This window comes from Limulus polyphemus, unplaced genomic scaffold (genome assembly GCF_000517525.1).
Source record: "Limulus polyphemus unplaced genomic scaffold, Limulus_polyphemus-2.1.2 Scaffold853, whole genome shotgun sequence".
NCBI lineage: Eukaryota > Metazoa > Arthropoda > Merostomata > Xiphosura > Limulidae > Limulus > Limulus polyphemus.
In genome coordinates this window covers 343,148-353,902 of record NW_013666463.1, presented here as the reverse complement: position 1 = coordinate 353,902, position 10,755 = coordinate 343,148, and the positions used below count along the sequence as shown (strand labels likewise).

The 10,755-nt window shown below is 35.2% G+C and overlaps 1 long non-coding RNA gene across 2 annotated transcripts in view; it reads right to left on the bottom strand.

Moving 5' to 3' along the window:
• LOC111086112 overlaps positions 1–9,587 on the bottom strand; it is a 52,643-nt gene extending 43,056 nt beyond the window's left edge. For both annotated transcript variants that reach the window (XR_002610870.1, XR_002610871.1), the window contains exon 1: positions 7,829–9,587. This is a non-coding gene — a long non-coding RNA (uncharacterized LOC111086112). The remainder of the gene's footprint in view (positions 1–7,828) is intronic.
• Positions 9,588–10,755: the final 1,168 nt, after the last annotated feature.

Sequence of the window (10,755 nt, the reverse complement as noted above, 5' to 3'; positions counted from 1 at the left end):
AAAGGGCGAGCATGTTTGGTGTAACGGGGATTCGAACCCGCGACCCGCAGACTGCAAGTCGAGCGCCCTAACCACCTGGCCATGCCGGGCCGGTTCAGTGTCCCCCACAAACTATTTGATTGAAGTTTGGTGAATGTAGCATAAAGGTCAAGGCTTCAACCTGGACTTCAACCACTTTCGTTATAATGGTAGCAAACTTACGTTTTTGAGGGTGATGAAATATATGGTATATTTTAGGTTGGTTGCTGTAAAAGACTTAAACATTCTGAGGCAAAGGTTGCACTCTCAGTTGGGTTGAATTCTCAGTTATTTTCTGGTTAGTATACGTTAGGCGTGTACTTTTAACTTTAGGGGCATTAAAAATGTTTCAAATATAAATATTTTAAAATTGGAAGATAATTTACGTGGCGTTACGAATGTTTTACCCTCAGTACCCATTAGTTGAAAGAAAGCATTTGAACTGATACTTTTATATGATTTAGTTAATATAAAATAAATATTCAAGCCACAGAATTTTAAACAATTTAAACACAAAAAGCATTATACTCATTTCATTTTATTACACTTTGGTTCCATAGATTCCATAGAAGTTTTTGTAGATGCATTCCTAGTAAGAATATTCCTAGTCCAAATATCATAAATCCTAACTATAACAATAAACCCGTGATAAAAATGAAAGAACTGAGATAAAACAAATATGGTTTGTTGAGCATGTTATAATCAGAGGTAATTTTTCAGTTGCAAACAATGAATCGTGAACAGCTTGTACGTCCGTGATTTAGGGTAGTGTACGATAGCGAAAATCACGTACTATTCCAACAATTTGAAACAATTTTCACGAGTAAGAAGTAAAATCGTGAATCGATTCACGACTTTCCTACAGCTTCGGATGACAACATTTTCCTATTATCTTTCGTAAACTGGCATTTCGTAAATCAGCATGTCAATTAAAAAAAGAGAGGATTGCGATTTATTTCGGGAATGAGACTTTTTGAAAAGAAAACTTTGTTTACTTTTAATATAAAAATATCTAAACTATTAAAAACCATTTCAAAGTAGAACGTTTCTCACGGTGAGTATTTTTTCAATAATGAGACCATTTTGCAACAAATCGTTATGAAGATGTGTAAATAATCACAAATATAGCCCAATAATAGACTACTGGGCTTTACCCACCACAGAGGTAGCCCCAGAGTAGACTACAAGGTTTTACCCCCCCCCCCAACACACACAGAGGTAACCCAAGAGTAGACTACTGGGTTTTACCCCCATAGAGGTAGCCAAAGAATAGACTATTGGGCTTTACCCCCCACAGAGGTAGCCCCAGAAAAGAATACTCCCCACCTTCCTCCAAATTTCAGAAAATATCTTTCTTCTAGTTTTCTGTAGGAGCTTCAGTGTGAGTCGGTTAGTGTAAACAGACTTAAGTAACATCCTTTTCTTTATCCTATTAAAATTCAGAGATATGCACGATTCATCTCTTAAAATTAACCTGAATGATTATTATTAAGTTTGTTTTAACTCAACAAATTAGCAGCTGTGTGTAATTCAACAGATTTATAGAGTGAAACTCTATAACCCAGATGAGTTGTATTTTATATAGATAGCTCGTTTTCTTAAAGATCATGGTTAACATCGTTACACAGTTAAAACTGTCCGTTGAACATATACATTTGTGTTTCTCTTTCTTCTCTCTGGGAAACACATTAAAGTAAACGTACTCATTGAATAGAAAGTTTTGAAAATTATAGGAAGCTCGATGCCTTGTAAAAAGAGGGAGAAGGAAGCTAAAATGAAATTGAATGTTCCGCTTGTCTGTTTCGTTCGCATATAAAAAAGAAAAGAAAATCCAATTAAACTTGTATTAGTAAAAAAAGCAACTGCAAGAGAGTTACTGGAAAAAATAGAGATATTTTACAGTTTATAGTCCACTTCATACCAGGAAACATTCTAAGAGATTAACAAAAAATTTTAAGGAAAGATGGTAAAACTCAACTAAGACGAAGTACCTTTACTTTTTAGATGTGCTTAGCCTGTTTGACCAATCATACAGGAATCAGTGCGCTATAGAAAATAACAAAACAACTTGTGCGCACAAAAGGCAGATTCACCAGTATTGTTGACAAAGACAACTGTGTTTTAGACTATCTTAAATTAAGCAACACAGAAAAACACATAGGCATGTGAAGGAAAAGTGATATAATTAGCCACCAAAGAGTAAACATAACCGTTTCATATTCTGCCCAACTAGAAAAGTGATATAATTAGCCACCAAAGAGGAAACATAACCGTTTCATATTCTGCCCAACTACAAAAGATAAAGCATTTACACAAACCTATTACGATGTATTGTTCTTAGCGTGAATGAAAGATCCTGATTTCATACTTCAATTCCTGTTCTTACCGTCTCAAGTGTTTTGATTTATTCTGTTTTTTCTTAGACTTGTACCTTATTCAAATACAAGTTTTCCCCTCTGAAACACCGTGCATCTAGCTCTTGGCTTAAACATAGGTGTTATATCAAAATTATTACTGATTAAAAAGTCTATGAAATGCTTTTTGTAGATTCAATTTTAAATCCCGTTTTAGTTTTCTTATTTCAATACAGACCCCACCCCCTGTGGCTCAACGGTAAATCTGAGGGCTTATCATGCTGAAAAATCGGGTTTCGACACTGGGCACAGCGCATACAATTCATTATGTAGATTTGTGTTTATCACTAAACAAAAGTTAAATACAGAAACCTAAACCCTTTTTGTTTGTATTTTGTTTTTGCTTACAATACTCTAGTTTATCACTAAATTATATCCTTTTTCACCTACTTTGTACCACCCTACTGGTCAGTTTTCAAATACCTTGTGGGCTCAGACACTATCACATCAAGGCGTAAGTAATGTTACTTACTAGATCATACATGTTTAGATCCGTTTTTGATTTAATAATATGAAGTTTCTAACTAATAAAGCCAAATAATTATAAAAACGATGAATAAAATTCAAAATTTTATGGGATTGCCTCCCTTCCTTCCTCTATTGTAGAAAAATAAACTGCATCAGAGTACAATCGGTGTAGGTAGCTTGCAATGTGATTGGTCGTCATCCAACTAATCGAACGTGTCATACCATCATACTACCTATAAAATACATACTAATCCCAGTAGTGTCTTTGTGATCGACTCCTGGCTCTTAGATAGAATTTCCACGTGAACACGTAAAAAAAAATCAACGTTTTTGTTGATGAAGCCTTCTCCATGCGACAGATTAACGAGAAATTCGATGTTTCAGTAGAAGTTGCATAGAAATTCTGAGGAGGGTGCATGAAACTAGTACGGTTGATAATAGAAGCAGTCGAGGCGGGAAACCCAAGTTATTCAGAACGATGTTAAGTGGCCCAAGGTATAATCCTTATGGGGTATACTGACAATCCATTAGAGCTTTTCTCAATGACTTTACTGTAAGAACATGTGTACCTCCATAAGGACAAAGTTGCCCCAGTAGATGAAAAGATGCTCAAAAATCGCTGTTTAAAAGAGATCACGAAAAACCAAAGGATTGAAAAAGATAACATGCTTCCAGCAATGAGATGAAAAAACCTGAAGAAGGGTGCTCTCTACAGATTAACTAACCCAAACTCAAATTGTTTGGCAACAATCAACGATAGTATATGTTACATAGCAGAGAGGATAGTGGTATCGAAGTCAACGTAAAATACCTGCACTGAAGTATGCTACTGAATTACTACAAATGAGGGCTGTATCTCTGACAACAATGCTGGAAATCTACATAAAATTGATGGCACACTGACTGCTGACTGGTACAAAACATTTTTATGTATTATGTCATTCTCCTCAGGAACAAGACCCGTTGAGCAGAGATTTATCTTATAAAGAGACGGTGATTCCAAACATGTGATGAAAACAATTCCAAAAAAGCATATAGAGATGGTTGGAATTTGCGACCTTGGCATGGTCTCCACAGAGTGCTGATATGAATATTATTAAGGCTGAATGGATTTATATGGAAATTGAGAAGGTCAAATGGCAGCTGAACAATTTAGCTGAGTTGTGGAGAGTAATACAGACATTTTGAAAAAAAAATTGCATTTAAGCTCAGGTCAGTAGTTCTAAGTTAGGAATCATTATGTGCCTAAATATTGTGGTCTTTGACCTTACTGTATACGCTCTACTTATATAGTAATGAGACGACAACATTTATTATATACAATTTTTACATTTATCCATTATATGGATAACGATATAATGACGGGGTTTTAATGTTTTCCATTCGCTCTGGGTACATGGTTCAAAGACCCTTAATGGCATGTTTCTCGCGAGGTTATGGTAGATTGAGAGTGAGAGATTATACATCTTATGCAGTGATATCTTGAGAAACTTTCTATGAACTAAAACGTTCTATTGAGTTGCACTATGTGAGACGTTTAGGTCAAAGCATACTTTTTCTTTTCTCTAGGCTGGAAATAACGTTATCATATTCTATCATATTTTAGTAACGTAGTCTGGGAAATTACATATCTTATAAGAAAGTTTCTAAAACATGCCGACAACAGCATTATAGATTCATGCTCTAGCTGTGTCTTGAGTGCAAACGTTGTCTGCAATAAAGAGCATCTTATCGAGAAAGCTTCTGAAACATAGATATGGTCAACAGCACTACAGATTCATATTCTAGTTATAATTTGCTTAACATACTTTGCAAAAATACGCATTTTATTCAAAACATCTGAAACATAACCGTTTCCAACATCATAGTAGAATCATGCTCTAGCTGTGACTTGTATGTAAAGTGGTTTGTAAAATTGCTCATTTCATTCAAAACATCTGAAACATAACCGTTTCCAACAGCATAGTAGAATCATGCTCTAGCTGTGACTTGTATGTAAAGTGGTTTGTAAAATTATTCATTTCATTCACTATGTTTTGAAGCAATCCCTGAAAGGCTACAAATCTTGTTTGTGGACATTATAACGACACAATATAAAACGTTAAATGAATTGTATCTTCTTTTGTATGATTTACAGCTGTGTAAAATTTGCGGAAACTTTTTTCCTATAGCATACTTGCCATAGTAAAAGAAAATACAAAACCGTTATCTAGAGTCTTAAAACTACTATCATAAACGTTAAGCTTATAAAAGCAGTTAAATATATACTTGATCTGTCTTATATCAAAAACGCGTCAAAATTACACACATTCTCCACATACTTTGTTTATCTTATTTATCAACTAGTTGAAGTTCCCTTCCCCTGGACGGAAATTATGTAAATTTTTGATTAATGAAAGGTTATCTTAGGACATTTGTTAAAAACGCGCAAAAACTGCAAAACACGAAATGTGGAACCGCAAGTTTGCAGGTATCCCTCCGCGGACCTTCATACCAATTTTAGTGAAGATATATCCACACCCTGCGAAGTAATTACATGGACATACAACACACAACAGATAGTACTATTATATTTATATAGATACATAATTCATAGTCTGATCAGATATTTATTTTATTATTGAGCCTATATTTCTTAATCTGGGCCCTCCCCGTGACACAGCGTTATGTTTGCGGACTTACAACGCTAGAAAGCGGGTTTCCATACCTGTGGTGGGCACAGCACAGATAGCCAATTGTGTAGCTTTGTGCTTAACTTCAAACAAATAAACAAGCAAATCTTAATGTGGCTAAATACTGGTGTTGTTTTTATGTCTGTGTTTTCTAATCTCGATAAGTATTAATTATCTATATTATGGTGTATTTTGTTTTTGATATACTGTAAAATAAAGTTGTGTTGCAAGTCAAAACAAGTATTTTGTTATTTAACAACAACAACACAAATTGTGTTCTCCAGACGTAGTCTTATAAATACAACTTTTAGGTGTTTTCCAACATGTTTACGTCAGATTTTCAGTTGAAAATTGTGTTTACTGAGATACTTAGTCATAATTTACAAGTACTATTATCGAATGTATAAAATTCAACACAAAGATTGCTCATCAACCAACACATCTGTTTTGTTAGCCTCTCATCAACCAACACATCTGTTTTGTTAACCCATAATGGTCTCTGGTATCTTAGCGGTAAGTTTTGAAGACTTGTAACCCTAAAAAATCGGGTGTCATTACTCTCGGTTAGCACATCACAGATCGCTAGCTCATTGTGTAGCTTTGCAATTAAACACGAAAAACGTGCCAACAATAATTGCGTCGTAGCTAATTAATCACCTGGCTTTTCTTTTTCCAATATAGATATCTGTCTTATTCCGTAGTCTGTATTTCATAGTCAGGTTGGATATCTATGTAATTCTGTAGTCTATAAGCTACATATATTGCTGGAGCCATTGCACAACACATACTCTGGCTAAATATCCACCTTATCCTTCATGTAACCTATATAAACTACTAAGAAAAGTATCTTTTCTTGCAGTCTATAAAGCACGATGCAGTTTGATATTCATAGCCCCATTTTCTAGATCGCCATCTTATCCTGTCATCTAAATTGCTTAGCTCATTTACAATTTATCTTGCCCTGCCGCTTATACTGTGTACTATAAAAACGTACAGTTTCATCGAGTAGCCTCAGCGTATCCTGACTGCAGGCTTGTACAGTCTTAACAAACTGGACTGAAATGATATGTACTTTACAGTATAGCTTGTATGATATGAAACCCTTAGTTTTGTAACCCATATGACTTAATATATAACAATGTGCTAGAGTGTACTTCCTGTTATGAAATGAAGTAGCAAACGCTGTTTTCTTCTTTACGGCTACACTAACTTGGATTTATCTCTGTTAACAGCTAGCCAAGACAACAGTCGTACTGCTGTATCAGGCACCTGTTTCCTGTGTTCTTTCATTTGTGTCCTTCACGGGACGACAATTCCAGCTTTCTCAGTTGGAGTTTTTTTTGTTATTCTTTATCATTCCCGGAAACTTTTCAGGCGTGCTACAATGAATTTCTTCCAGAAAGTAGGCCTACAAACTTATAAGTTCGCCGCCCATGCGGAAAAAGAAGCCACAGGGACAACGAACAGCCCGAGGGCGAGTTTTAAGTGTATTATGCTTATAGAACATACGTTTTTTATGTCTTTTTTTATTACTTAAATTAACTCTTAGAAGTTTACTAGAATGATCTTTCATTTTTTTATTTTCAAACCAACACATATTAACAGACGTTGGTTACGGAGTATACAAATTCTGCAACGTTCACCAAGTTTTGAAAACTATAATTATCACACAGTTACAAACATATAAATGATATTCGTTAAATACTTACAAATCCAAATCAATTTTATGTTAAAATATTGTACAAATTCTGCAACGTTCACCAAGTTTGGAAAACTATAATTATCACACAGTTACAAACATATAAATGATATTCGTTAAATACTTACAAATCCAAATCAATTTTAAGTTAAAATATTGTACAATTTTTGCTAACGTTAGTATTAGAATGTTTTTCTATACCTACAGATAACTTTAAATCTGAAAATATTGTATTTATCTGCTAAACATTTCTTTTGAATCTGCCCCCCAGTGGCGCAGCGGCATGTCTGCGGACTTACAACACTAGAAATAGGGTTTCGATACCCGTGGTTGGCAGAGCACAGATAGCCCATTATGTAGCTTTGTGCTTAGCTTCAAAATAAACAAACAAACTTTGACTATCGCATTAAAATACCATGAAGGACTTGGAAGTGAATTTATAAGGTTAGATATTGTGACCTCCTAAGCATATTAATACGTCTATGTATATAGAATACGTTGTCTGACCACACTCGATTTCACAAAACGTGTATCTGTAATATCCATAAACAACCTACCGTCTAAACTCTTTATAACTTCAATTCTTTAACTCTCGCTGCTGGTTGCCTTCTTATGTCCTGTTTACGTTCGCAACCTTTTTCGCCACACTTCAAACAAAACTACGATTCGCGTGATTTCGGTCTAGGCATAACAGAGTACCACAACCTTCTGTCTGTTCTCTTTGGAGTCCCTAGATATATAAAGGTATTTAAACGGGTAACAATTTGGAAAATTGGCGACTTGATTTCTCTCATTGGATGCTGCTACTTATTGTAGCCGATCGAAATAATTAACATAATTTCATGAAATTACATCTATAGACAGGGGGGGAAAGGGAATTGACAGCTTTCGTAATTTGAAAATTACTAGACGTGTAGGGGTACTGAGTTGCTTGCTTTACCCTTAATAACGGTCATTTGGAGATCCACTTGATTGCCGTCTGCTTTGAAGGTGAGTAACTATCCTATCCGAATCCACTTTGAGTCGAGCATTGTGAGTGGTGCACGTTTTTGTCTCCGTCTGTGTATATATATATATATATAATGGCATTTTCACTTTCGCGCCTAGTTTCAACAGATAATACAGACAGCCACATAACCCTAACATGTTAATATAATACAGACAGCTACAATACTCTAGCATGTTAATGCGTGTTATGTATCTGTGTAGCAGACTAGTTGTGTGCGCCGACTGGAAGGCCGGAGGAGAACTACAAATCAACTATTATAACGAGTTTAATAGCAATTATGCAAAGTATATTATATAAAGCTTGTATAGGAGAATATGAGAGTGGGATTTATAGAGCCTTCCATTGGTCTGCGCACCCTATACTTTCACTTAGTAAGCGTGTTATTTTCTTAGGTATTTTGTGAAGTGAAAGACATGTGATTATGCAGAATAATTATAAACATAAAATGGGCATATATCAGGCTTAACATATAATATTTTCGTGATGATGCCTCTTATCTTGGATATAAGCATGGGCGTTTAATATATATGTATATATATATATATACTTGTGGTCTAACAATAAAGATTTCAAATTACATTTGTTATTTTTACTTTCCTTTTTTCTGAGTTAAGCATCTTAATTAGTTTTAAAAAAAACAACTCTGCAACCGTACTCAGAAACGGTGAGTTTTAGCTTTTGAATAGATTCTTTGCTTCTATTTTAGTTTTTACGCAAAGCTACGCAAGAGCGTCGTGAGCAAATGGCTGGCTCCCTTTTTTCGAGTTTATGGCTGACTGGCTCCGTAGTTTCGTGTTTACAGCTGGCTCCCTGTCTTCGAGTTTATGGCTGACTCCCTAGTTTCAGATTTATGGTTAGCTCCCTACTTTCGGATTTCTGGCTGGCTTCCTAGTTTCGGATTTATAGACTAGAGGGAACGCAACTAGCCAGCAGCACCAACCGCCAACTCTTAGATAGTTTTGCCTGGAAAATAGTGGTAGTTTACCCGTCACTCTTGTAGTGCGTCCACAGCCCTAAAGTGAGGAGTGCTTTTTTACGACTAAAGTCCTCGAACCTTGAATCCTCGGATTCACAGTTTGTATACACTCACGACTAAAATACTCCCAGCCTTTATTGAATGGTTGAACAACACCCACATTAAACCCACACTAAGTTCTTTAATTGTGCTTGTTTATTGTTTTTTGTTGCTGTTTTTTGCTGTAGTTGCTGTGTTAGTTGCGACTATTATTTTACTATTAAAACCCAAAAAAAGTCTACTGTAAACTAAGCATTAAAACGTAAAGAACACGATAATTGAAAATTGGATAATTTTGATGCATTTACTTTAATTTGATGTAAATTATCCATTTTTATTACATCAATGAAAATCAATTAACAATGAAGTTCAAAAAGTGAAAAAAGTAAAAGAAGAATAAAAAGGAGGTTAAAATATGATTTTCATACACATACTGTAAACGGTAAAGTAACTTAAATTTGTAGTTAGTTTATAACTTTTGTTGTTGTTTATTTATTTGTTTCAGTTTGTTCGTTGTTAAGAACAAAGCAACACAATGGGCTATCTGTACTTTGATCACTACAGGTATCGAACCCCAGTTTTTAGCGTTATAAGTCTTCAGAGTTGCCTTTGAGCCACTAGGGGGCTATTTATTCCGGCATCTTAAACTACAGTGAAATGAATAAAATCAAGTTGTTTTTAACATCAAGTTTGAATTACCCATGCTCTTGTTCATCATGGCGGTTCATTACCAGTGAAAGCGTGTGTTAAAATGAGCCAAAAATCTGAGAACTGAAATGTAAACGTTGTAGTAATTCCTTTATTATATATATATATATTACGACAAACGTTTACTTGGTTAAAGCAGAATAAAAATCCATGACAGAAACTCTATCAAGGGTTAATAAACGTGAACCTTTCGTTGTATCAAATAACCCATGCCAACAACTCAGTCAAGCTTGCAACTATCACACATAATCATTTCGTTAGTTATAATACGAAAAGTGTATTGTGATAGCTCAACCATGAGTTAAACAAACTGAATCACTTCGTGGAATTATGTGCTAAAACTTCATGACCAGAACTTGGTTGCTGGTTAACAAGCGTATGAATATTGCTCGTAGAAAAATATATATAAGTCACTGTAATAAATCGCAATGCCGTTTTAAAGCTTGTAGGACCTGATATGGCCCGATGGTTAGGGCACTCGATTTGCAATCTGAGGGTCGCGAGCTCGGAACCCCATCACCAAACATGCTCGCTTTTTCAGCCGTGAGAGCATTCGTTGATAAAAGAGTAGCCCTAGAGTTGGCGGTGGGATAGTGCTTTCCCTCTATTAAGTCTAGTCTGTCACTGCTAAATTAGGGACATCCAGCGCATATAGCTCTCGTGTAGCTTTGCGTGAAGTTCGAAACAAACCAAACTAAAGCTTTTATATAATTATCATTTATAGATAATATACAAAGTATCATGAATTTCCT